Source organism: Nuphar pumila, chromosome 13 (assembly GCF_984573655.1).
Source record: "Nuphar pumila chromosome 13, dmNupPumi1.hap1.1, whole genome shotgun sequence".
Taxonomy (NCBI): Eukaryota; Viridiplantae; Streptophyta; class Magnoliopsida; order Nymphaeales; family Nymphaeaceae; genus Nuphar; species Nuphar pumila.
Genome location: NC_143261.1, coordinates 31,570,569 through 31,596,772, shown reverse-complemented (window position 1 = coordinate 31,596,772; position 26,204 = coordinate 31,570,569). Strand labels below are relative to the sequence as shown.

The following is a 26,204-nucleotide window of genomic DNA, read 5'->3' as shown; positions in this document are numbered from 1 at the left end:
TTCTGAACACCCACTTGCACCCTATAGCTTTCTTGCCTTTGGGTAACTCTATAAAGTCCTAAGTTTTATTCTTATAGAGTGACTCCATCTCTTCTGTCACAATCAACATCCACTTATTATTATCATTTGAGTTGATGACATCTTTATAGCATGATGGATCACCTACATCGACAGTTAGAGCAAAAAAAAATCATATCTTCAAAATCATACTTTACTGGAGCCTTGTGGGTCTTTCTTTCTTTGTCTCTTACCAAGCTATATGGTTGTTCTTGCTCTTGAATCATGCTAAGAGCTTCTTGAGAAAAAATCACACATTCTCTTGTTGGTAGATCAATCCCATCCATTATATGTAATCCTTTTTAGTTGCTTTCACCATATGTTTATCATCAAACACAATATCCTTACTTATGATGACCTTATGGGAATTAAGATCTCATAACTTGTACCCCTTCACCCCTTCTCATATCCGAGAAAGATGTATGGTTTATAATTAACATCTAATTTGGAACGTTGTGCACTATGCACATGAACATAAATATGACATAAAAAGACTTTCAAAATAGAATAATTAGCTAGCTTACCAATCCATATGTAACGTCCCTAAAAAATCCAACCTTTTAAAACTTTCCCAAACCCCAATTTTTGAGAAAAATTTTAAACTTTTTATTTATATAAACAATTCACATGGTTCTCAAAAATAATATGCCAACAAGTTCATCTATGGCTGTAACACCCAATTTTTTTTTTGAGGAATTTATTATTATTATTATTATTAGGATAAAATAAAAATATATTTAAAATTAATAACGGTAGGAGTCCATAGGTGGGCCTTCCCATCCTAAGTGGCACTCTAAAATAAAGATTTAAAATATGATACCAAAATACAAGCGAAAAATGTTAAAATCAAAAACTAGTTATTCGGTGCAATTAAAAGTTAATGTTTTTTTTTAACTTCTAAGAGGAGGACGATTTTCTAGAGGGCTCCATAGGGGTGGCATCACCTCTAGAGAATCCTAAATTGAGTTGAGGGCTGAATTAAGAAGACAACAAGTTATTTAACAAAAATCAAAACTTTATTGTTGACTAGTCAACTTGCTTATTTGGCAAGCAAGGAAGAAAAATTAACACTCTATTCTAACCCTTAGATCAAAGGGATGAAATTATTTTCGGCCCTTGATCTAAAGGGCAATGCATATATATAGAGGAGGGTTGCACACCCTGTAAAACTTGTGAAATTTAAGGAATTTTAAATGAATAAAAGTGAAGTATTTATGTGAAATAAGAGGATTCTGTACTATGCAATACAATTTTGATGACTTGAAGGTTACTGGAACGAACCCGGTAATAAATACTAGAAAGGGGTACTTGGATCCGGACCTTAGCGAGATCCAATGATCTGACCTGGTTCACGGGGCTAAATGGGAAAATCCAATGGTTCAGGGATGATAGCGTGAGATCCGAAGCACATTTAAGGTGAGAGAGTGCAAGGTTAGAACCAACGGGAGAAAATCCACGTGAAAACATGCGAGATCCACCAATGGGGGAAAACATCGTAATAAGACATAAAATGAATTTCTTTGCAAAAGTAAACAACAAGCAGTGGTGTGATGTAGTGGTAGGACACACGGTTGTGTGGAGCCACAACCCATGTTCAAAACCCACAGTGCACCTACATGGAAAGGTAAAATGTTTCCTTTTTGCATAAAACCCAAAACTGAGCAAAAGGATTTAAATACAATTTTATTCATGTACTTTGCAATAAATGGAAACTAGCACATGTGGAGGGGTTCGTTGCCCCTTTGGTGGAAGACCTTGGTTCAAAACCCCCTCTCCACGAATATCTTTTTGCACAATAGGGTGACGATTTTACCTTGGTGAAAAGGTAAAATCGTGGGGCTTGTAAACCCCTATCTTCTAGCCCATCTCCCACAAAAAATGTGTGGGAGTTGGCTACTTTTTTTTACCTTTTTCCAAAATGTATGGGGAATCTCACTAAATGGGGATGAGGGGTACCCATAAAGCAACTAGTGGAGGAAGTTGGAGAGGATTGTGCTAAAGGGAGGAGAGGGCAATTTTGAAAAATTAGTGCACCCACCAAAAACATGGGATGGGAATGGATATTTGAAGTTATGAACTTTAATAACTTTCCTAATCAAGAGGAGTGAAAGGAGGGACTCAAAGTGAAAACTGTGCAGCCATTATTGACATCATTTATTCTCTCTCTCTCTCTTAACGTTTTTGGCCATCCATCCTTCCCTTCCACCGTGGTGGTCGACCATCATTGCTGGATGTGTCAACCTCCTCTGCTGATCATGTGGACTCCATTATTGAAGTGGTGTGTCGCTCCAACGAAAGGATCAAGTTGCAGCCGTGTTGTCGCGAGACTCCAAAGAGGTAAGGAGTATTTGATTTATACGTGTGTTCGATGTCTTGGTGCACAAACATGTGCAGTGTTTGCGATTTGAGGCTGAACATCGCTACAAATGGGTAGTGGTTGTTGTCATGAGTCACAGTTGGGTGTGAGTCCAACTTCTCGGTTCACCTGGATGGTGAGCTATATAGGTGTAATCGATAGCCTTGGCTGGACAACTGTAGGGACTGTGTAGTGCAAGCACATAATTTGGCACATCAATAATATATATGTATATAGGTATGAGTCTTGCCTTCATGATGACGATGCAGTGGGACAGCAATCCGAAACTCAATGGTTCGAATGGCTTGCTCGTTCAACTACCCCACCCATCTTAGGACTTTTGGTCATATGCAAACCGGCACCTTGAGAAGGTGGGAATGGTTTTTCATATAACACCCTGTTAAATTTCAATCTGAATGTAGATCTGAAACTATACAATTGAGAAATGTGTAGGTTACCTCCATGAGTGATTGCTGAACCTAGATCAGAACTTAGGTCTGAACCTACACAGTAAAACAGAAAGGAAATATTGAAGCTTTGCTGCCTAGATGCATGCTAGGGATCTTGACTCTGTGTGTTAATGTATGTGTATATGATTAATGACATTTTAGACTAGTAGCATGTATGGGTGATTTCCACGGCTGAAGATGAATAGGTACCTGAGATCTTGTTTGAAATGTAGCTACAATATCAAACATTATTTAATTACCTATGGTAATGCTACTTTCATGTATATACAAGTCATGGCACCACCTGTCTGTTTCTAATATATTCTAGTAACTAACCCATGACTGGACTATATGTTAGCACATACCTAGATGTCACTATGATACACAGGCTGATTAAAAAGAGGCTAAATATCAAAACACGGATGGGCCTACACACACACTATTATCACATGTCTTGCTTATTAAGAAAAAAAAATGACCGATGGGATGCTAGGTCTGTATACATTTCATGTTTCGTTCTTTTCTTTCCTTTCTTTCTTTTGTAAGCACACAGCAGAATATTTAATTTTTCATAGACTGGAAATATGTAAAATCTATTACATACTACATCTATTTTTGTTATCAATTGAATCAATGACAATGAAGACAAACATAAGGTTTTAAAAAGGAAAAAGGGAAATGGTATTGTATGACTCATTGGTCTGTAGGGTAAAATAGATGATGAACATGGACCTCAACCTAGTACACTACTGTTTACCTTAGGTTTTGCATCACACACAAGAACCCTGCTAAAGCATCCTTAGGTGGGTTTGTAAACGGTGAGGTCGCATACCCTGAATAACCATTAATAGCGTTTCGAAAAGAAAATTTGTAACAATATATTATTGAAGAAAGGATGTGAAATCGATAAGGCTCTGTCGAGCCAGTTCGTTACTAAATAACCATGTACTGGGTCAAGGTGGACTGGGTTGTCGACTGGTTCTAACCCAGTTTGGTGGGTTCGACATCTGGGTATCATGCCCGGGGTTGTGAACTGTCACTCAGGGCAACCACATTGTTCCTCGAGTGTCGTTGACATCACGGGTGCCAGTGGCACCGTGGCTCGGTTTGCCTGGTTAGTCGGGCCGGTTCGCATCCAATTGGGCAGAGCCGGGACCTTTCTCGCAGGGCAGCATATGCTGTCCCTGCTGGTACGTCTGACCTACCTGTGCTGGGGTCGTACCAGTCCTGCTGGGCTGTGGGGTAGTGTTGCACCGGTTACAAGTTGACATGGCCAGATTTGCAACCGCTGTTACTATGCGGTTGTTGCGACTATGTCGTAGGTCATTACTTGGAGGAGGCGACAGGAAGGTCGCATACCCTGAGTCACATTATCCATGGTGGCAACCACAAAGCCACGTCGAGTCGAAGGCTCATTGCATCCGAGTGCATGCCATAAATTCCACCAGATTGTGGCCAGAGCGGTTACACACACACACACACACACACAAACACATATATATATACATATAGCAAACCATGCCACGTGGAGGGCTTAGTTCGTGGGTACAACGCGTATGCCATAGCTCGTAAACAAATACGTAATTGTGGGCTCCGAGTCGAGCCATGTTTCGAGAAATGCTATATTGATGGTGCTTATGGCACCCAAACGTTAAAATGCATACAATGTATGTGAACCAGAGTCGGGTTCAGGATTTTGGAAATCCCCGTGGTGCGATAGCTCACACAAGAAAAAAATAAAAAAATAAAAAAATATGTATGCATAATAATAAGGTTGGCAAGATTCTGGGTATATCTGAAAGACGGTATATGTTGCCAAACCCCTCGTGGTGCGATGACTCGCACATGGTTATAAAGAAAAGGTTAAATAAAACATAAAAATAGAACCTTCGAGATTTTGGGTACACCTGAAAAACAGTGTATGTTACCAGATTCTTCGGGCTTTGGGTACACCTGAAAGACAGTGTATGTTACTGGACCCATGGTCTACCTTGGAGAGGGTAGGTGGTACAAGCTTCGTGGACGTTCTGATTTTTGTAAGAGCCAGGCGTCTCACCGGGTCCCCAGTCCACGAAGTTAGGAGACCAGAACTACCAATGTATCCTAGGTGGTAGATCCAAGTCTTCTGCATAAGTGTCACGGGGTGCATCCTAATACTTGTTCTAGGCACTGGGGAGTTCTCTTCCGGTCACGAACCATTCCCTTTGGATATTCGTATGGCTAGTCATACGGGTTATTAAATAATAGACCCCCGTATGATCTCGATCCGCTACGAGATCTATGCCTGTGCGTACCCATAAGAGTAAGATAAACATTAAATAATTTAAGTTGACTGAAAACTTATTTTTAAAGATATTTGAACTGTTGATATTACTTTTGTAGAACTTGTAGAACTACAATTTATGCTAGTATGAGTAAATGTACCTTTAGTCTAGTTATCTCTCGTACTGTATCATGAAGTAGAAAGCATGTTTATTTTCTTAGAATAATGCAAATTACCTGCTAGCTATAACTTTAGATGTTTGTACATATTTATACACAGGACACTGAGCACCACATATAAATATAATGCTTCTTACGCAGACAGGGGAGTCTGACCCTTCTGCTTTAAATATTTTATCAGGAAGCGAATGAATTGGAGCATCGAAAAGTCGTTCTGGATTTTGTCAAGAGATCTCATTTATTTCAGTACTTTATGTTTGAACTCCGATTAGTAGATTTACATTTTTGTTATGAGATATAATTAATAACATTAATGCTTTAATTAATGAATGATATGTTTTTTTAGTACTTGTCTATTTTACCCTGTAATTTGCCCGACACTTGGACTTATCACTTCCGCTAATTCAAAAAAAAAAAAAATTATCCAAAATTTTCCGTCCAAATTGTTGGGGTGTTACATGCCCCCACCCCCCATTATTGCCATATTTTTTTTAGCTCTTTTTCTCTCACCTAAAAATCTATCTTCCTTATTCTTCTTCCTTACACTTCAACGTTGGGTCTTCTTAACGTAGTCCAACATAGGAGGCTTTCTCGCACATTGAGAAAGCTTGAGAAGGTCTTGAGTGAGGCCTTCGTTGGCGTAGAGCGACCGGTTTGTGCAAGGAGTGTAACACCCCAAAAATACCAACTTAAAATTCATGGATTTTTTTGACAAAACTTTTTTTTTAAGGTTGCGTAAAGAAGAAAGAAAATTGGAAGGGTAATAGTTGAAAATCTTTGAGCGGGTTATATAAAGGAGTTTAACATTTGCATGAATACATGAAGAGCTTTCTATTATAAAATGATTTGTAAATTTGAATTACAATCTTTAACAAAAAACTCAAATCTTGGGACACTCCCCAAAATGACCACCAGAATCGCGTGAGCCGTTTAGAAGCATGGGTCCGGTCCTCGCAGCACATCAGCCCCCACCGCACCACCTATCAAGCATCACCTGTACCCCATAAAATGGGATAAAAAAACTTGCAAGCCGGTAAGATGCTTCCATAACTTACCATTAATGAAAATATGAGTTGAACTAGCATGCTTATGCAATTACATTCATCATTCATTCGCAGCAACTAACATTTAAGCAAGTATAATCACAAGCAAAATTTGTATAACTTTAGCAGCAGAATCAAAACTAAGCAGTGATTATCATCATCAAGTAAAGAGCATTCATCTAAAATCACAATTGAATGTATTTAAGCAGATAAGCAATGAATCAAGAAGAAATCATCCAACTACGCTATCATAAGTCAGTAGTTAGTAAATTAGTTTAATTGTTCTGTCTTGATTACTCCTTCGGGTACGCGAAGGAAACATATCGTATCTGTGAAAAATACTACCGGCGTTTATTATTCTAATGAGTGTGATAACCGGGGTACTTATAGACTGGATAACCAAACCTCATGCGAGCGGCCCCTGACCGAGAGAATTATCGGATAGGCAACGAATTGCAAATGTCAAGCGGATAACATGCGTCCCATGTCATGGAACATCAACCTCGTGCACACGATTCCATTCCAGCAGTAAATTTCATGTTATGAAATAATCAACATATATATGACATTTGATAAATCATGCTTCATTCAGACAATTCATTCTAGTGATAAGTTGTGCGAGCAATGTATGTAAATTTTTAGGACTTGTCAAGCATGCAATACTTCCAGTGATTTTAAATCACAAACTATGTCATTTTAGCAAGACATATATCGTTCCACACATGCTTCCATATGTGCTAAACATGCAGAGAAAAAAATTGCAGCTTGCGAGGTGCTGCCATGAGCACTAATTCTGCAGAAATTTGCAGCAAGTGAGATGTTGCCAAAGGGTGAGATTTTGTATCATAAAGGCTTAACAAAAGGTTCATAGTGGTAGCCTCTACAATGCACTGAACTACGCCACGACGGCCTGTAACCAAACGTGCAGTTTTCACATTAAATCGATTGCATGGGTTTAACTGGAAAACATTTTCTTTTCTACCTATTCCAACGCGTCTTCAATGATGGTTTGAAATTTTGAGGTAATAAAGGAAGGGTTAGGTGTCTTGAAACTCGGTCTCTGGGCTGCATGTGATGGCAGCCCAAACGCCCCATTGGCTGACACTTCGATTGGACGCATAATCCAAAAAAGAAATCTCGTAAAAGAGGATCATTTCTTGAGGATCGACTAATAGGTAGACGTGGGTGCAGTTCACACGATGAAATATTAACATATACGGTCAAATATTTATGATGGTGGGTACCAAGGGTGCAGGTTTCAAGCTGGTCCTCCACGGCTTGGTTCAACCAATGCACCATGGGTCGGCCTTAGTCAGTCATGGTTCCACATGGTTGGCATGCAGAACCCATTGGGTTCGAGCTGCAGCACAAGACGAAGCAACCAGCTTGAAGTAAATGATTAACAACAGGGTAAACGTTGTCTTAAGTGTTGCAGTCACCCTGCATAGGGGTCCATGCTAGGCGGTGCACCTCGGTGTGCGACACTCCATAGTGATGCCACTCAAATAGTGTCATAACCCGGATGGCGCTCATCGGACGTCCAGGTTAGAGGGGCAGCAAGCATCAGATCTCTAACCCAGAGAAGGGAAAGAAATCAAAGAGATAGGACAAAACAAGGAAACCGGCCCACCCCAGGCCGATCCACAACCTATTTTTTTTTTCTTTTTTTTCACGTCGGTTATTTCAACCGAAACTGGTCTAGACTTTCCAGTCAGCCCATTGGTCTGAACCAACCTGAACTGAATCTGGTTGGCAACACACAAGGCAAAAGAAAAGAAAAGATGATGAATGAAAAAAATGCGGCCGTAAGACAGTAGGTACCAGTTAATAAAACCACGAAAATGATGTGGGGAAACACTATTGCAAGTCGTGGGTGCTAAAAATGGCTCCGTTTGCGCACAAACGCAACAAGGACTTTGCCAACAACTCCAACCATACCCAAGCTTGTTGTTCCCCCATGTGTGGGGCCAACCACACGCTGAAAGTATATGTTAAGAAGGGGAAAACGATAAAGTATACCAAACAACAAAGAAGAAAAATCGTGCATGTGTGAGGCATTGCACAAACCATTTCTTAACCCCTCACTCAGGGTTTCTAATGAGCCCAACTCCTAGGCATATAAAAAAAATAGCACTAGGGAGCATGGCGTCATGCTAGAAATGTATACATTTTCAGAAATAGAAGTTAGGGAAAACTCTCACCTTCATGATTTTTCCCCGGAGCTAATACTAAAAAAAAATGTGAAGCTCCGCTTGCTTAGGCGTGTAGAGGAGAGTCTCGAGTGGTACCCAACCCTACATGTTAGCAAAAATGGAGAGGTTGGATGCGAAGGAGAAGAGTGAGGGAGGTACGATCATTGAGAGAGAGAGAGAGAGAGAGAGAGAGAGAGAGAGAGAGAGATCAACTGGTATTTTTCTCTCTTCCACTTCTAAATACTTTAAATAGGCTAGGGTTAGGGTTTTACAATTTAATGGTGGAGATGGCCTTGGCGAGATGGACGGTCAGGGTCCATCCACTCAAGTATCACGTCCATTTATGCGATTTGAAAATATTTCTTTTATGCTCCCCTGTAGCCCACACGCCCTTCTAGGGCACTATTCACTCATGCCCACTCTTGTTTCATTATTATTTATTTATTATTATTTTTTTGAAGTCTTTTCAAGAACTAGGCGTGGGTTGCACTCTAGAGTGCGTCCTTGCCCAAAAATAGTGACATTGGCCCTATGCCAACGTCCCAAAAATCAAAACCTCCTTTCTATTTCATTAAAATTTCAAATAGGTCTTGTTTTCTTTGAAAGAAACTTTCTAAATTAACACAAAGGCTCAATCATTTCTTAAAACCTCAATTAGTAGTAAAAATGTTTGAAATGCAATAGGTTTATGTGTTTAAATAAAAATTCATAGACTCGATTAATATGACTATATAAATTTATTCTAAGAAGTGATATATATATATATATATACTAAATTTTTTATAATGTATTAAATTTTCTCCAAAATTTTACGGGTCTTACATCCTACGCTCCATAGAAAGAATTTTGTCCGTGAAATTGCATACATCAATCAACAAAAAGGTCAGGGTATTTCTCCCTCATACCCGCCTTAGGCTCCCATGTACATTCTTCGATGCTATGGTGTTGCCAACACACCTTGACCAGAGAAATGGTTTTGGTACGCAGAACTTGATCTCGTCAGTCAACGATCTCAACAAGTTTCTCAGTTATTGTCAAGTCTTCTTGTACTTTCATATCCTCGTATCTAATGATGTGTGATGGATCAGGAATATACTTAGCATCGACACATTAAAAACATTATAAATCTGGGCATATTGCTGAGGTAGCTCAACCCGATATGCTGATTCACTGATCCATTCGAGGATCTTGAACGGTCCAACGAATCTGGGGCTCAACTTTCCTTTCTTTTCGAAACGAAAAACACTCTTGATCGGTGACACCTTCATGAAGACTGTATCATAAGTTGCAAAAGAAAGTTTTTTTACGCTTTTCTCTTCTCTTGTAACTGTTCAGTGTCTTTTTGGCTTTTCCCTTCTCTTGTAATTGTTCAGCATTTTATAGAGTTGTATTCTATTTATTCGTCTGATCATTCAATGGAAAGATAACTTTCACTGTACTCTCTTATTGCATTTATTTTCTAATACTTATAAATCTCCAGCTTCCTTCCCGAATCACATTTCAACCAAACCTTCAGGCTTACCGAATAAAAATCGAGTCGACCTGATCCTGTTATTGTTCAGTAGGGCAAGGGGAGCAATGTGGCGTGAGTTATAAGGTAGAAAAGGGCTATTCCGCAGTGATGCGGTTCCCCAATATTGGATAGGATTCGATTTGGCATGAAAGTACTTAATTAGATCCAGTCATCCAGGGTTAACCTGGGCATTTAAGCAATCAAGCACCCATGACCTCAAATTTATTGCTCTCTATGTGTTATGAATATGATGCTTGTGCGAGTGATTTAAGTCCTTACATCATTAGCTGTTCATTGCAGCAAAAAGAAATGATGTAAAAACAAGAAATAATTTAGTTTAACAAAGTCAGCAAGATGTGGTGGGAATGAGTGACGCAATCAAAGGGCCAGGTTTGGACATGAACAACGTTTGCCCCACACGGCCATAAACTGAGCAGATCTAACTTGGGATCGGCTTGTTTAAAAAAGTTTAAACTAATGAGCTTAATTGTAAGGCTGGATTAAGGCTTAGCTTGTTTATGTAAGTAGGGGTGGGCAGCCTGCCGGGTTTGGGCCATGATTTTAGGCCCAAGCCCGTTAGCTACCGGACCAAAACCCAGTCTGTTACATACGTGGGTCAGGCTCGGGCCGGCACGATGGAATTGAGTTATTTATTAATTTTTTTAATAATATAAAATTTTAAAAATTAACTATTACATAATAACTTGGATAACTATTACTATTTACCTAATTAATTGTATGAGAACTTACTAATTGTTAATTATTACTATTTACTTAATTAGTTGCACTAATTAAGAATTAGCTTTTCTGAAAATAAAGTGAAATAAACGGGTTTGGGTTGGGTTGGGCCAGGCTGGACCCGGCCCACTTCACATTGGCCCATTAGGCTAATGGGTCGGGCAATGGGCTTCTCTTCAAACCCGAACCCATTAAGAACCGGTCCAAAACCCTATCCATTAGCAGGCTGGGCCAGCCCGATGCCCACCCCTATATGTAAGTGGGTCTTAATGAGCCGAGCCTCCTGTTTTAACCAAAAACTCCGCTCGTTGGCCTACAGGGCATGTATGGTTTGGTAATAGCAAGTAAACTATACCAGTTGTTTCATAATTTCATCTTACTAGTACATATTTTCTAATGGATAAGGTTTATATAAATGGTATCCAATTGATCCAAATAGCTTAAAATGTCTAGATAATTGCATTTCTTTTTTCTTTTTCCGATAATCAAGCTAGGGTTGCCCCCAATTGGTTCAAACCTGAGACCCTAGGATTATTTAAAGTGATGCAACTCTAACCCCACCAACTATCATATTGGACCTACAAAAGGACTTGACCTAAAATGGTTCACCAAGACCTTCTGGTGTGTGAATTGCCTTTGCGGTGTGTTTATCAGAGCTCTTTGTGTTGAATTATGTGACTTGAATGGGTAATTGAGTGGGGCCTAGTTGGCACATATGAAAACTCCTTCTTGAGATAAACTTTTGGTAACCTATGTTGAAAGGGGTAAGCTCATGGAGTTTTACTTTGCCAGGACAGTGGTCTTAAGTATGGCAGGCAGAGCCACCGGAGCTAGGTCTCTGTTCTTGGGAGCGATTTTTCTGTGTAAATATATAAAAAAAAACTATGGTGATGGGTTTGTGATGTAGAGATTTAGGAAGATTGTTCCTAAAACCTACGAATGCTAAATTATCTAAGAATACCTAGGAAATACAGAAAAATTGGAAAGAAATGACTGAAAGTAACATAAAATTCAATAAAAATAGGAAATAATCTCATATCCAACTCTAATCCCTTAACTCCTAGGTCTTTCATCTTTTTATAGATGAAAAATTCTAACCCTAACAAATTACAACTTCCTAATTTGATAAGCACTACCCTAATAAACATCAAACCCTTAATTTATGACAGAACAGTCAAGAATCTTTAGACCTTTCCACGTCTGCATGTAACTCATACCGAAAGGTTCTTGAACATCTGCCTATGCTTATTATGCATCATAGAATTCCCCACAAACCTGAGTATCACTAATTTCTGAACCACTTGTTGTGAAGAGGGCTTTACCCGTCTTTGTTGCATTAAAGGTTTCAACAAGTTCTCTTGCAAATAGGGATGGCAGTGGACCGGGGGACAACGGGGCTCCGCCCCGCATCGCCCCATTTGGACCGGGGATGAAGGGCATGAAACGGGGATGGAGGCAGGGATGAAGGTTAAAATCTATTCCCGTGCTGGGATGGACTTACGCTTTTCCCCACCCCGCCCCTTCCCGGCCCCAATCATTTAAGGGATGACTATAAACTAAGGGAAAACGGGGCCCCACCCCGCCTCACCCCCATTTGAACCGGGGATGGAGGACATGAAACGGGGATGGAGGCGGGGGTGGAGGTTAAAATCCATCCCCGTGCGGGGATGGAGGTTCGGATTTTGAAACGGGGTGGGGATGGAGACCTTGTCCCCCGCCCCGGTCCACTGCCATCCCTACTTGCAATAACCTGAAATTATGATAAATTTTGATTTATAAAGTTTTCAAATATCCATGCTGGAAAATGACGATATTCACAATAAGAAATAACAAATACAAACAATGTGATTATCTCAAAAGCAGGCATATGAAACTACCAATAGCTATAGTTGAAAACTGCCGTAATTATGCCATTAACGAGAGTGTTTATACTTGTCCAAAGTTCCAATTATTATCAAATTCTCCTTACGGAATAAAACTAAGCATTAGCCCCGCAAAGTTTAGGATTATGATCCAAGAATCCATTTGATATAGCAGCTAGATACCTCCAAAAAACCAAGAAAACGACAACTTATAAGCATTATGAATATTACAGATATTATGGTTATAATGTCATTGGAAATAGTCATTATGAGGGCCAATTCTTTCAGCTAAGGACTGGAATGGCAGTTAAATGTGCTTCAGATTTTACTCATTCCTCTATTTTATCAAACAGAAAATTCAAAGCTTTTATAAGAAAGCCTCAAACTCACAAGGACATGCAAAAATCTATTCAACCCAAGCCATTGGTGGTTCATTCATTCTTCACAAACACAAGCAAAACAACCAGATCCGATTCAATTAGCCAGTTGAATACTTGCAATTTACCTAAATGTTTATTTAGAAAAATCAAACTTCACACGGTTTTATTTGCTTCCTCAGAAAATACATAAATAATACGCACATACACACGTGTAGAAGCCAAGATCTCCCTCATTATGGATGGATCCAAATCAAATAGGAAATTGATTAGGCTGCTTAATTTTTTTTTATTAAAGAAACATTGTGATTTTATCTATATGTGTCTTTAGATAAGTCGTACGTACTTGATGCAATTATTTTGGTTTCCTTAAAAAGGAAAATTGTCAAAATTTAAAAGAATGGTTGAAGAGGTTTGGAGAAGGAGATCCAAAATATCTTAACTAACAAAGAAAAAATCTGACTCTTTATTTTCCCCTTAAAATAAGGATAAATAGTTGTAGTAGTCACAATAAAAAAAAGAGATAATAATAAATGAGGTTATAACAGTAGCACAATAACAACGTGCGTTGGGGATGCCCACACATTTGGCATGTCATAGCAGTAAGAAGGTAGGTAGGAGACCTACCCCGTAACCTCCATAACTAGAACAACCAACGCTCCCTTAAACCAAAACCACCCCTTGGCGTTTGAGATGCTTGCAAAGCAACCAACACCCCATGTTGAGCGTCATCCTTTTTAGATGACCAAATACTGGACATGGCCCTATTTTTCGACAACATAGTGTGAAGCTCATCAAAACTTGGCCATAGAATCTGACTAGCAAACATCATGATGAACATATTGTATTCTAGCCTGTTTGCATGCATATATCTTCAGTGAGAATAGGAGATCTTGTTGCCACTAACTACTCGTAATTGGTTTCATTCTATTGTTGTAGTTTTTTCTTTTATTGTTGTTCAAAACATTGGAATTTCCTATACTCAATTTGCTAAATCCACTTGGGAATTGAAATCTACGTAAGCCATTTAAGTAGAACTATGACCCACAATGCGATCTGGAGCAAAACCTCTTGTGAGAAGGTCACAGACTGATCATTCTTGTGTCAGTTGATGTATTCTGAATTAAGAATAAAGTCACTAACAGAATACTTAACTGCCATGAGAATCACATCAATCACATTGATGCAATTAGACTAAGCATGTCTAAAATATTTCAGCCTCATCACACACTATCTACAAGCATAATGACAAGAAAAACTTTCCACTCAGTTTTACTCTTGGACTACAGTCAATTTCAGCTAAGATAGTGCTGCAAAGATTCATTATTCAAATGGCAGCTCGGATTTCTCCTGATTCTTTGTTTGGTTTTACAGTGCTCCAAAACCACGTCGAATCATGAGATATCACTTTGCATAAAAACAAAGCTAGAAAAGGGGAAGAAAACAAAGGACAGAAAAATAATAAAATGAGAGCTAAATTTATATTAATGATAGTATTTTACATTACTACTCTGTAGGAAAGGGTTTATAGAGTTTAATCAGAACACTATTAATGGAAGAAAGATTATGACATGTTCAATTTAAGAAACAAGGATCAATAAGAACAATGTTCTTCTAACAATACCGACTTATCAATTTTGGCTTATATAAGGACATCCACACTCATGAAATTCTATATGCATGCATGAAAGAAATCATACACGATTAGAAAAGGAAAAAAAAAAGTGGATTAGTTGCTTTTTCATCTTAAATAAAATACGCCATGATGGACATGTTAACAAGATTAAGGCACATTTATTAGTACCATGGAAGGCCTTGTAGTTCTATTCGAAAGATTGTGGTAATATGGTAATTTATTTAATTGTGCAGTAGCAGCTTCCACAAGCCGAGGTTCACTTCCACCTACAAGCATATATAGATTAAAGCAAATATTATTTTATAATGAGAAGTACATTATACAAATGAAAGAAAAGTAAGGACTAGACATATAATTAACCAATCTTCTGAAAATGTAACGTGACAGCTACAAATCCAATTAAATGTCAATGGTACAGTGAATCTTCTAGATTCATCCATCTCAGAGAATACAGGTGCTAAGTATGGTTGTCAATGTTGGCCCAAATATATAAGCCATTGAGTGACATCGATCTTTGCAAGCTCATTGATATAGATGAAGTGGTGGAAGGAACATTATCACCTTACTAGATTCCATTACTTTTTTTTAACAAGACATATTTATTGATAAGATCGAAAGAAATTCATTCAAATACAGAAAAGAGTGGCGAGATGTCACTCTTCACAGGAATAAAGAGTAGCAAGAGTCTTGTATGCTAGGCCACTTGAAGCGCAGCCTTGTACGTACTTCACGACGGGTTGCCTTAACAATGGTCTACATCCTGGTAATCATCTGTATGAATTCTGGTGTTCCTTTGGAGCCAAATTAGGCGCCAAAGAACAAGGATGAAACAACGCCAAGCCAAAACGTGCTTTGGACCCTGATAGCGAATGTGCTTGGCAATCATGAGTACCGACCGAAGATCCATCGTCTCATACCAATTTGGGAGGGTTGCACACCATATAATAATGAAGCATTTTTTTGTGAATGTATACCCCAAAATAAGTGCAGCAAGGATTCCTTGCTGCAATGGCACAAGATACATAGGCTGGCCATCACGAAAACCATGTTTTTTTAGCACATCATCGACAAGCAATTTGTCAAGGAGAATAAGCCAAGTTGTAATGGATCCCCCATGGGACGTCCCAAAGTGCATCGATGGGGAACCATTGGGCAGATGGGGTGCCCATCATTATGGTAACAAGTGGAGATGCTAAACAGACCATCTGAAGCATGGTTCCAGCATGGGACGTCCAAGGTAGTGGAGTGATAACGAAGGTCTAGGCCTGTGGTGGACAAGGTTAGAGTATGCAGCATATACAATGATAATTAGCACACGGCAAGATGGGATCCAGCCATTGGTAACGAACTAGCTCCAACATGGGCCAGCCAAGATAAGCGCAAACACGATAGCACTTCAACATGAGTTCAAGTGCATGGTTCATCGACTCTCGTTCTCTCTTTTGCGTCTCTCACTCGAGAAAGCACACACAGAAAAACAAAATATTTAAAATTTTTGATTTTATTCAAAACACATACTTTTGATTTGCTACATGGAATTTAAATAGAAGAAAGAAAAAGACGTGGGGGTCTAGCACCCAACGCCGGGAGGGTGGTGTATGCTCTCCCTCGATGATTCATTGAATCCCACGTTTGTGTTCGGGGGGGGGGGGGAATGAGTGCCACGTATTTACGCACATGGGGCTCGTATTTCCATGTATGTTGACATAACTTTGCATCAAACTCTGGTGTTGTTGCAAAGACTTAATCACCCTTTCTTGCTATTCTTGCCCTGAAATGACGGTTCGAGGAAATGACAAAAATATCCTCCATTCAAAAGTTGGGAAACTACGGTTCGAGAAAAGGACAAAAAAGTCCTTCATCCAGAAAGTTTGATGTTAACTATTTAAAGTGGAGACGTTCCCTATTCATTAAACTCTTGCGCCATCTGCTGTAACAGTAGCTCCCATTGTCAACACAAACTTTGCCTTCGTCTCCAGTCGAGGTTTCCGCCTTGTTTTTTATCCTGTTTTACAACACATTGTCGCCTTATCGTGCCTGCCTTGTGTTACAAAACATTCCCGTGTCTTCTCTTCATTTTTGTTGTCGTTAGGCATTATGGAAGAAAGCAATGATGCACAAACATTCCAACCAGTGCCATTAAGGCTGCGTGAGTAGCTTTCCATCTCATCATGCTATCGATGAAGAACGCATGTCATTTTGTGTGCCATTAAGGCATTGTTTTGTTATTGCAGGTAGATCTTGTTCTTACGATGGTTGGAAACTTATCAATATTTGTAAGACGCTGGGACCTGTTGACAAGAATGCTTGTTTACAAATGCTAGGAAGAGCCTCTACCCCATCAGGTATCCTACATTCACTCATTATATGCATTGTATCTCAAACCGCTGTATTAGTAACATACTACCGATTTGTGAGATATTGTTTTGTTAGTTAATATCGATTTGTTTGCTATTATGCTCAATTTCTTCCGTATCGATTTGTAATTTATTGTGCGATATATTTATCGACCTTTTAGATATTATGGTTTTGTATTGTCGATTTGTAAGTTATTATGTTGAACTGCCGTATCGATTTTCAATATATTATTCGATATGTATATGGATTTGTAAGATATTATATGTTTTGTAATATGTATTTCTAAGATATTTGTACACAGACTTTGAAAACGTGTGTGTGCAGAAACACATCGTTACATGCATGCGGTGACAATTTTCGCATTCAAATCGCTGCTCTGTCAGCGATTTCTATTGAACTCGCTTCATAGCCTCGTGGATATAATGAGAGTGTTATCGTCAACACACATGTACGACATGTCGTGTCTTTTATTGGCATGGTAAGTGACAACTCAATGCTCAGTATAAGCAAATATCAAACCTCACTTACTTTTATACTGTCATTCATTAAATTATTTCTTTGACTTGCTTAACCTTATCAGTATCCATTGTTATATGCATCCTGATTAAATCGTAGTAAACGTATGCGCTTGCTAACACAAATTGATATATTGCTTACAAAACATTCCTGTGTCTTCTCTTCTTTTTCATTGTCGTTAGGCACTATGAAAGAAAGCAATGACGCACAAACATTCCAACCAGTGCCATTAAAGCGTTGTGAGGAGCTTTCCATCTCATCATCCTATCGATGAAGAACACATGTCGTCTTGTGTGCCATTAAGGCATTGTTTTGTTATTGCAGGTAGATCTTTTCCTTACGATGGTTGGAAACTTATTGATATTTGTAAGACGCTGGGACCTGTTGACAAGAATGCTTGTTTATAAATGCTAGGAAGAGCCTCTACCCCATCAGGTATCCTACATTCACTCAGTATATGCATTGTATCTCAAACCGCTGTATTAGTAACATACTACCGATTTGTGAGATATTGTTTTGTTAGTTAATATCGATTTGTTTGTTATTTTGCTGCCAACACAAATTAATATATTGCTTATAACATTGTTGAGCTTATCATCTGGTTGTAATAAAGATGATCTAGCTCAATCAATTGAAAGATATGGAGAATTGAACATCTATACTAATGACGCAACTGAAGAATTGAACATCTGCACTAATGATGCACATGATAAGACATGTGCAGACATTAGACTCACTCTTGACTTGAATGTTCCAGTAGAAGAAATGCAATTCAATAATGAGGTAGATTATCATGACAGTACACATAATAAAAGTGTAGGCACTGGAAATGTACATGGAAGTACACTTGACTATGTTCCGGTAGAAGGAATGCAGTTTAATAATGAGAAAACTGCATATAAATTTTACAATGATTATGCCTTAAAAGTTGGCTTCAGTGTGAGAAGATTTTCTTGGTCAAAAAATGCACAGGGTGTCATGGTGAGAAAGACATATGTTTGTTCCAAGCAAGGTTGGAAGAAATCAATGGGAAATCCAACAAGGAGCATGCCAGAATCAAGATGTTGGTGTCAAGCGAGAATGGTTTTGAGAAGACATCCGAATGAGAAATTTTTAGTTCGTACTTTAATCAGTGATTATAATCATGATTTATCTGCATCATTTATAACTCCTATGCTAAGGTCACATCGTAAAGTAACTGTAGCGCATGCTGCAATGGCTGAAATAGCCGATAGCGCCGGCATTGCACCAAGGAAGACATACAATTTGTTTGCCCACATAGATGGTGGTCGCGATAATGTGCCATTCACACCTTTGGATCTAAGAAACCACTTGAGAAGGAAGAGGGCAGATAACATGAAGAATGGAGAAATATGTTCTTTGGTTGATTACTTACATAAGAAATCAAACAATGACCTTGGTTTCTTTAGTGCAATGCAACTGTATGAAGTTGGATATGCTGTGAATATGTTTTGGGCAGATTCAAAGTCAAGAGTAGATTATGAATGCTTCAATGATGTGCTTGTATTTGATACTACAGTAAAGATTAATACTGAACAATGGCCATTTGCGCAGTTTATAGAGTGAACCATCACTCACAGAGTTGTATATTAGGTGGCGCATTTTTGTATGACTAGACCAAGGAAAGCTTTGAGTGGTTGTTCAGAGTATTTACACAGGCAATGAACGGGAAGCAACCTGAAGTTGTACTTACAGATGGTGATCATGCAATTGCGGCTGCAGTGCTTCATGTGTGGCCAGATGCATATCATCGCCTATGTTTGTGGCATATCTTTCAAAATGCAACAAAGAACATAGGACACATAGTTAATCGGAAGATAGGGTTTGACAAAATTTTACAAGGTGTGTACTTCATAGCGTAGACATGGTCACCTTTATGTCAGATTGGGAGAAAATGATTAAGATATACGACCTTAAAGATTGTCTTTGGTTACAAAATTTATATGCAGAAAAAGAGAAGTGGGCATTGACATATGGAAGACAATACTTTTGTGAAGGTATGATAAACACACAAAGAGTTGAATCTATGCATAACACGCTGAAGAAAACCATGTATTCATGTTTAACAATGTTTCGCTTCATGAAACAATATGAATTATTTGTAGACGGTCTAAGACAAAATGAGCTTGAACAAGACGTAAAATGCATCAATACACAACCTCTAACTTTTGACATAAAAATATTGATGCGACCTGCAGATCTGTATACACTAACTGTATTTGAATGGATCAAGAAAGAGGTGTTACATGTCATGAATTGCAATATAGAAGGACTCGTGCAAACTGAGAATATGCACAAATATCATATTTTATGGCAAGGTGAAAAGCATCACAAAAGGCAAGAAGCACATGTCCTGTACAATGTTGACAACGGAAGAGTTGAATGTTCTTGCAAAATGTATGAATTCAAAGGTATTTTATGTTGTTATGAATTAAAGACACTTAATCAAGAGAAGATATAAAAAAATACCTGAGTTTTATGTAATGCGAAGATGGAGGAGACAAGCAAAGATTGAAATGCTTGATATGGACAATATGAGTAAATCTGGTGTTGACGAGAAGTGCCACATAGCCTCCCGTTACCAACAACTGTGTAGGTCATTTATGCATGTTGCTGATTTGGCATCGAGAAGTGAAGAAGGCTATGTATGCATGAGAAAAGCGTCAAGAGAGTTACTTAAAAACATGCAGTTAATTCACCTTCAGTCCGTTGCAGCGAATGAATACCAGTCGAAGATAATGGGATCAAACAACGTAGGTGAAAATCATGCTTTGCTTGACACTCCTGATAAGTTGTGCCAAAGCGTAAACATCATCTTCAACAAGTCAGTAGTGAACGTTGTTGATTATGATGGATATATTCATGAAGCGAAGGGTATCAAAAGAAAACCTGCCTCTGATTGCAATCGTCGGAGGGCAAAGGGTGCACTAGAATTGGTTGGCAAGAGAAGGTCTAAGAAACAACCAACTTGTAATAAAAATTAACAAAGCCCTTCGCATGAACAGGTATGTAAGACATTATATTGCTTCTCATTACGTGAAGCTTGTCAATATCTAACTCGTGTAATGTCCAACATGCAACAATACCCTAAAGACATAATACCCAACGTGCTAACCTTCATTCCTTCCGACCAGATTTTCGGCAATGATAGCTTCAGTTTTACAAGTCTTTTGGTATGTAATCAATGTTGGGAAGAGGTTTACATTTCTTGTGAAACTTAATGCAGTGTCTTATATTTTCTGTTTCATGACAGGCTCTGATGAATTCGAAAGAGAAAACTGGGACACAGGAATCTCGTTTAGGCTATTAATTAAGTTGTCATGCCTCTTTGCAAGACCCAATTTCCACATTGTCGGATTTGTTAAGAGTTTAGGGTTTACAACAGAGCTCGTTTAATGAGAAATTGTTGGGTTTCCCTTCTTATTCGAACCGCAGCAGAACTCCAAGGACATCCACTGATCTTGCCGAGGATGTCTTTCGTATTTGCTGAATTTTGATTTGTCAGTGACGATTTGTGGTCCGTGCTTGGTGGTGCATGAATCAATTTCGTATTCGTTGTATAGCGATTTGTGCAGTCATCCGACTGCGATTTGTATGAGAATTCTATAACAGTCATCAGTATACACATAATACATATTTACAACGATTCATAGTCTAAATACTGTGCATCAATTTTATGAGAAATTTATAACCAAGTAACAATTTCAATACAGAAATCGATGTACATATAGAATAATATAGTACAAATCGAGACAAAAATTGAGCATGAAGCCTCAACTTGATTCCCTATAACATAAACCCTATACCCTAAACTGAATGAACATCGCAGAACACATTTGCAATTTATTTGGACAACACAGGCATGTAATCGATGTTCAGAAATGATAAAAGTAAAGATCGATAAGAAATGATTGATGTTCAGAAATCGCTGTAATTCTCTCCCTCCTGTACTGAAAATCGCAAAATAAATTTGTGATGTATGCTGTCAAAAAAACATGGTAATGTTAACCATTGAATGATAATAGTCAGCAACGATAAGGTACACTTGTTGTTCAGAAATCACAATTTTCCTCGTCTCCATTGAATGTAAATCGCAGGACACATATGCGATTCATACGGACAACAAATGATGTATTGACAAATTTTAATTGCTAAAAGATGTGTGCTGCTCAGAAATCGTGGTATCGCTCAACCTCTCTGGTTGAAAATCGAAGAATTAGATTTGCGATGTATGTGGTCAACAAACACTGTTAAGGTTCGGCCGTCTTAAATGATAAAGGTCAAAAGCAGTAAGATATGTTTCCTGCTAAAAAATCGTTGTTTTTCTGGGACACCATAAATGCAAACCGCGAAATAGGATTGTGATTCATGCAATCAACAATGGCTTGTAATATTCGGGGAGAACATACGAACGATTTGATATGTTCTATATAACAGCAGAATTCTTTCTCGTCACTATTCTTCATCGTCATTAAGTACAAATCGCAATATTCTTCGTCGTCATTGAATGCAAATCGCAAGAAACATATGTGATTAATACAGTCAGCATACGAAAGTAATGAAATCTTCTAATTGATAAAAGATGTGCGCTCAACCTGCGTGATTGATAATTGCAAAATTAGATTGTGATGTATGCAATCAACAAAGGTTTATAATGTTCGAAATGATAAAAGTCAACATCGATAAGAAATGCTTGATGTTTACACATCGCTTTATTGCTCACACTCCCTGAATGAAAATCTCAAAAGAGATTCGTGATGAATGCGATCAACAAGAGTGATTAATGTCTCTTTCGTAATTAGAAATAGTACACAGCGATAAAACACGTTTGTTGTTCAGAAATTATGTTCTTTTACACAAACAGTAAATGAAAATCGCACCGACGGATTTGCGATTTATGTGGTGAACAAGCCTTATAATCTTCGCCCTTTAAAAAAAATTCCACAGATCTAAGAGATTTTTAATGTACGGGATCATGGTATTGCTCACCTTCCAGGTATGAACATCACAATAAGTGATTTTAGAAGTTTCCGGTGGAAAAGGGCTTTTAATGTTCGCCATTCGTAAAGTATACCATAAACCATAAACCATTGGTCAGTATGTATTGTAACTAAATACTCCTGTAAATGAATGTCATTCTGATTGCAATGAAATCATGATCTCGTATAAAAAAGCCTTTGCAGCAATTTACGAATATCAAAAATTTTCTTATCGATGCTGAGTTATATCATTTACGAAGGGCGAATATTACAAGCCTTTTTTACTGCATGAATCGCAAACCTATTTCGTGAATTGTATTTACGGTATATCATTAAAAGAGCGATTTCCAAGCATCAAACAAGCCTTTGTTGAGCGAATAAATCGCATGTGTTATCCGATTTGCATTCAATGACGATGAGGCGAATTGCAATTTTTTAACAAGCCATTTTTGGATGCATGAATCGCTAACCTATCATTCCCGAACGTCGATTACATGCCTGTGTTGACCGCATACGTCGAATATGAGTTTTGCAATTTGCAATCAATGTCGACGAGGAAAGTGCGGATTGGTGAAAAGCATACGTTCCTTATCGCTTATGACTATTATTGTTTGTGACTGGAGAATTGGCCAGCCATTGTTGAACGCTTATATCGCAAAAGTATCATGCGATTTTCATTCGCGGAGGTTGAGAAATACGGCGATTTGGGAACGTCAAAATTTCCTTATCGATGACGTCAAATTGGAAGGGCGAATATTAGAAGCTGTTGTTGGCCGCAAACATATTGCGCGATTTGAATTTAACAATGATCATCAATAGCGATTTCTAAGCAGCAAACTTTTCTTATCGGTGTTGACTGTTATCATTTAAGACGGGAGAACGTGTTCACCCATTGTTAACTACATACATCACAAATCTATTTTGCGATTTTCTTTCAAGGAGGGAGAAAAATTCAGCGATTGCTGAACCACAATCATTTCTTATCGATGCTGACCGGTATCATTTCCGAGCGTCGATTACAGGCCTCTGTTCACCACATAAATCACATATGTGTTTTGCGATTGTCATTAAATAACGATGATTTATATTGCGATTTGTGAACAATATTACTCGTCGTCAGGTGATATTTTCTTTCAATGAGGGAAAGCAATACAGTGATCGCTGAACATTAGTCATTGGTAGATTGATCTGCCTTCTATCGTTCCCAGTTACTAGCAAAGTCCAATGAGTAAACTGAAAGTGTTGCTGCTGATGATGATGATGACGATAATGTCTGTTTCGAAGCACATCAATATATGGACGTCGGTTGATGTTGTTGATGATGATGCTAATGTATTGTAACTAAATACTCTTGGTAACTGAATGTGTTTCAAAGGGCGAATATTACAAGCCTTTCTGCACCGCATGAATCACATAACTATTATGCAATTTGAAGTTACGGTTGATCAGTAAGTGACCCATTTTTGAGCAGCAAACAAGCAATTTGTTTTGCGATTTTCATTTAATGACGAAGAGTAATATTGCGATTTCTGAACAAAAAATGTTCCTTAATGCGGCTGACTATTATCATTTAAGGCGGGCGAACGTTTAGAGCGATTGTTGACAACATACATCACATTCACGGAGGTTGAGCCATAACACCATTTTTGGCCCCTTGAATTGCTTATGAGTTCAACGACTTATATTTATTGACGCCGAGGAAAATTGTGAATTCTAAACAACAAACGTTCAATGACTTTTAGCGCATAAATATTATGGACAACATACATCGCATTCATGGTGGTTGATCAATACAACGATTTCTGAACTTCATACATCTTTTAGCTCATAAATATTCATTCATTACATGATCTTGTACGAAATGGAACATTTGGTGTTTAGAAATCACAATTTTTGTCTTACTCAATGAATAAAAATCGCAGAACTCATATGCAATTCATAGGGCCAAAAATGATTGTTATGGCTCAACCAACGTGAATGCGATGTATGTTGTCAACAATGGCTAAACACGTTCACCCGTCTTAAATGATAATAGTCAGCAGCGATAAGGAACGATTGTTGTTCAGAAATTGCAATATTACTCATCTTCATTGAATGAAAATCGCAAAACGAATATGCGATTTATGCGGTCAACAATTGCTTGTTTGCTGCTCAGAAATCGCTCATTTACTGATCGTCTGTAAATGCAAATCGCATAATAGTTTTGCAATTCATGCAGTGAAGAAAGGCTTCTAATATTCGCCCATCGAAACACATTCAGTTACAAAGAGTATTTAGTTACAATACATAATGGCCAATGGTTTGTCTTAGATACAATACATTAACATCATCATTATCAACATCAACCGACGTCCATATATTGATGTGCTTCAAAGCAGACATCATCAACATTATCGTCATCATCAGCAGCAACAACAATTTATTGGCGCTCGTGTATGAAAACTGGCGTTATTTGTTTGATTACTGGCGGCCTGTGAAAAGACATTATTGTCATATAAGAATGACACGTCGCACAAGTACTAGATGGTGTGATTATCTTTTGCTTCGTGAACGAGCAATAGACAAACCGACGGTTCCTTTATAAACCTCGAGTTCGTCAGTCGAACATGTAACCAGCTACATAGCAAATTATGGTCGATGAGCCAGACGAAGACAGCTACACAACCAACAATGGCGAATCAGGCGTATATTGTCTACACATCGTCTCCATTTTCATTAAAATCCGTCTCTTTTATGTCATTTATGCGATTTGTGTTGTGTACTGTGTAATGTAATTTTAATATCATTGATTGAAAATTATGCTCATTTCAGTACAACATCCACCGAAGAAGTTGGGCGAAAACTCAGTCAATCACTCCTGGAGGACATCAAACGGATGCACGATGAATTCGCATAATGCAACATGATCAATAATTTTGTTCGTATGAAACCAGTAGGAGTTATCTATATACATAAACCATGTGTAAGTACGTTAACAACATCATATTTGCTGCAAACATACTATATCCGATTTCGTCAGTTATATTAAAAGCAACGCAACAAGCAAAACTATAAGCATCGTCAGCCCTTATTTCATGGTATATCGGTTCTATTTTATGTTTTTTTTTTGTTATTGATTTACTCCAGTTGATTCGTATTTTAACATTGTTGTTAACAATGTTTCGGTTTACAGACTGTCGTACATCATTTGCCATACTCCAGTGGATTTCAAGATGGCCTACCTTACTGGGTTAACGGTAATCATTATAGAGACCTTTTGTCAAGTATAAAAGTAAGTAAACAAACCTCGAGTGCAAGGTTACAATATAACAGTGCTAACAACATTTGTATGATCCATTTGCAGATATTGATTCCTACACTCTGGCAATCTGAAAAGCATTGAGTCTTATACGTGATGGATTTACATGAAAAACAACTATGGTGTTACAATTCGTTGGATGTTGACAGTGGTTTACGTCTTGACATTTGCCATCTCGTAAAATTCCATCTATAGGGCTATCGTGTCATGTACTGGGGTCATGAATTTACTTTCGTCCGCATTATTCTCAGATCAGTTTCGTCAAAGGCATTTTGGGAGTCGACGTTAGTGATTGGATTTATCGCACGGCAGACCATGCTCCTTTACAAAATAATGGCGTTGATTGTGGCGTATTTGTAATGAAGTA

General features: G+C 38.2%; 1 protein-coding gene across 1 annotated transcript in view; it reads right to left on the bottom strand.

Moving 5' to 3' along the window:
* The window catches only part of LOC149818245 (secreted RxLR effector protein 161-like), a 48,979-nt gene that overhangs the window by 1,150 nt on the left and 21,625 nt on the right, over positions 1-26,204 (bottom strand). The gene's annotated exons all lie outside the window — the stretch shown is intronic.